At 44.8% G+C, this 3,326-nt stretch overlaps 1 pseudogene across 1 annotated transcript; it reads right to left on the bottom strand.

The window, feature by feature from the left end:
* Positions 1-2,394: 2,394 nt before the first annotated feature.
* Positions 2,395-3,103, bottom strand: LOC309860980 (U1 small nuclear ribonucleoprotein C-like; annotated as a pseudogene). The gene is made up of 2 exons: positions 2,982-3,103; positions 2,395-2,743 (listed from the first exon to the last, which is right to left on the bottom strand). The product of its transcript is annotated as a U1 small nuclear ribonucleoprotein C-like (transcript).
* Between the last annotated feature and the right edge of the window lie 223 nt (positions 3,104-3,326).

The following is a 3,326-nucleotide window of genomic DNA, read 5'->3' on the forward strand; positions in this document are numbered from 1 at the left end:
AAGCAGGTTCCCTGCAGAGCAAGGAGCCCTATACGGGACTCAATCCTAGGACCCTGGGATCATGACCCGAAGGCAGCAGCTTAACCGAATGAGCCACCTAGGTGTGCCTAAGTGATACTTATTTTAAGTGAAGTCTTTTTTCTTTCCATTTCTGCTTCCTCCCTCACCCAACCCTCTCACCCATGTGAGTGACCTACCATGTAGCCTTAGTGGGAGACCTTTATAACTTCATAACTTTATAACTTCAAAATATATCAAGTAGCTTAAAACACCCCTTTCCCACTCAGATTTTTGGGTGAATGTTATACCTCAAATGTTACCCAGGTATCAAAGGGCTATGACAATGGCTAGTCCATGCTAAAACTATACTGCGGGAAGCATTATCTGATTTTACATTAGGAATTTAAGATCTAAATGTTGTTTCTGGCAAGTGAACAGATTCTTTTTTATGCTACTACAGTTTTAAAATGCTCAAATAGATGTTCTATGCCTTAAAAGTTAAAAAAGACTTCCTGTGGGCATTTCCAGGGAGGGGCGCAAGGAACTTTCTGGAGTGACAGAAAAATGTTCTATATCTTGACTGTGATGATGATTATATAGATGAATAGCATTTGTCAAACACTATTGAACTATATGCTTAAAATGGGGCCATTTTATTGGAGGTAAACTCTACCTAAATAAAATTTATCAGACAAAAGCGTATCTATTCACTTCAACTGTGGCCTTTGAACTTGCTGCGAAGACATTGTCATTTAACTCTTCAGTCCTCACCCCTCTCCCATCTGTGAGGGCATGTAGGTTTCAGATGATTTATTCTAGGTGGCTGTCTTAGGACTGGGGCGTGATGGAGAACAGAAGTGGTTTTGCGGGTGACAGAGCACCACTCAAGGAACTGTCATCAGAGCTGTTGGCATCACAGCCTCATTGTGCCACAGAAGCCACTCTGCTCTGGGGTGTGCCAACAGCATCTCCCAGGTGGTGGTGAAGGATGTAGACGGAGGCTTTTTTTTTTTTTTTTTAAGATTTTATTTATTTATTTGACACAGAGAACAAGAGAGAGAACACAAGCAGGGGGAGTAGGAGAAGGAGAACCAGGCTTCCTGCTGGGCAGGAAGCCCGATGTGGGACTCCATCTCAGGACCGTGGGATCCTGACTTGAGCCAAAGGCAGACACCTAACAACTGAGCCACCCAGGCACCCCAAAGGAGGCAGTTCTTGATTTGGTATCATGGAGACAGAGTCCAATTCTCTGTCTCAATATTTCTGTCTCTTCTCTCTTTCAAGACTGTATCAAACATGGGTCAGGCAGAGTGATAGGCATTTGTTAAAAGAAACAACACTATTTCTGGGCCAAGCATCTCTCCAGTTGCTTATTCAAGTCTCTCTTAAGGCAGGTTTGGGCCAAACTTAATTATGATTTTTTTTCCTATTGTTTACTTTAATCCTGGCGATGATAAAATGGCTAAAGTACCCTTGGTTAGAGAGTACAATTTAGACTATGAAATGGACAAAGCCGATTACTTCATTACACATCCTTGCCGACACTTGGCCTTATATTGGACACCGTTGTTGAAGCTGTCTGTTGTCAGGGAGACCCAGCCTTCCAACTGCATCTTACTTCATGCTAAATGCTGCAAAGCTGGTTGGTCACGTGCACTCTTCACTTATATTACCAAGTCCCACGGAGGGTCTATTCATTCTAGCCCTGGCCACAAGCAGAGGCTGGAGTAGTGTTCACTGGGGAGGGGACTGTGTGCAGCTAGAAAATGTGCAAGGCGTGACAGTGAGAGGGTCTGATGGGGAGCCAGGCTGGCCTGGTCTGGCAACAGTACAGGAGTGCCCGGGAGAGCCTACCACCTGTGTGTGAAAGCACGCTTTCCACCAAAATGTCTCCAGCCATCTTTGTCTCCAAAGTGAAACCATGTTTCAAACTTCCTTTTTCAAACTTTCCTTTTTAATATTCGCAAATTCAGTTTAAGAATGCAATTTTTAAGAGACAGTGCAAATGTAACCTCACACTAGGTTTTTAACAATGAAAGAGTGAATTTATGTAAATGACACTGAGTAAAACCTGACTAATTCAAATTCATTGTGTGAAATCTGAGATAGCTCATGAGAGTTGGGTTGAAGTTTTTTTCCTTTTTTTAAGTAAGACAGTTGAAAATTTTATTTTCACATTTCACAATACAAATGAAAGTTGAAAATTGCCTTTTTTTTTTTTTTTTCTTCTTTTTTGGTCCCTTGCACTACTCCCCTGCAAAAACTACTCTCTTTGATAGGAAGGGGATACAAGTCTTCCCTATCCTCCTGTTAGAAAACACCCAGTCACAGCACCATGATTTCCTGGTTACCTAGAACAAATATAAAATGAATATAAAGAGGTTCTTGCCTGTCCTATCTGTCTGGTAAAGTCATTCCTGGCTGAGTGGACACCATCACGGGATGGGCAGGCGGTCTCATCTTTGGGGGTCCAGGCATCATTGGCATGTGGCCTCCCATAGGTGGTCTCATTCCAGAAGCAGGTGCCACTGGGATCATCCAGGAGTGTCCATCACTGGCATCATGGGAGGACCCCCCCTATGGGGCTCTGGCCTCATGCCAGGGTGAGGAGGAGCCAGGAGATTGGGGGGAGGTGGGATCATTGCCCTGCAGGAAGAGGAGCAGAGAATGGAGTAGGAGGTACCTCTTCTTGTTGAAATGCAGCGGTTGTTTTGTCCATCACTCTCTGAGCCTGCTCTTCACACTTTCCCTTTCTTTTCTTTTCTTTTCTTTTTTTCTTTTTTTTTAAAAAGATTTTATTTACTTATTTGACAGACAGAGATCACAAGTAGGCAGCGAGGCCGGCAGAGAGAGAGAAGGAAGCAGGCTCCCCACTGAGCAGAGAGCCCGATTTAGGGCTCCATCCCAGGACCCTGAGATCATGACCTGAGCTGAAGGCAGAGGCTTAGCCCACTGAGCCACCCAGGCGCCCCATCTTCCACCCATTTCTGATAGTAGTCTTCACCTTCTCTTTGTGCTTCCTCCCACTGCCGTGTGTCTTTCTCATGGAGGGAGAGTCATGAGTGAACTATGTGTCACAGTAGTCACAATAAAACTTAGGCATGTTGTTCTGCAAGCCATTGGCTACTTCGTCCCAGGATTGAAGGTTTTTCTTTTTCTCCAAGATTGTATTTATTTATTTGTCAGAGTGAGAGAGCACAAGTAGGGGAAGCAGGGAGAGCCACAGGCAGAGGGAGAAGCAGGCTCTCCGCTGAGCAGGGAGCCCCATGCCTGGTTCCATCTCAAGACCCTGGGATCGCGACCTGAGCCGAAGGCAGATGCTTAAC

Source organism: Mustela nivalis (assembly GCF_964662115.1).
Source record: "Mustela nivalis genome assembly, chromosome: 3".
Classification (NCBI taxonomy): Eukaryota; Metazoa; Chordata; class Mammalia; order Carnivora; family Mustelidae; genus Mustela; species Mustela nivalis.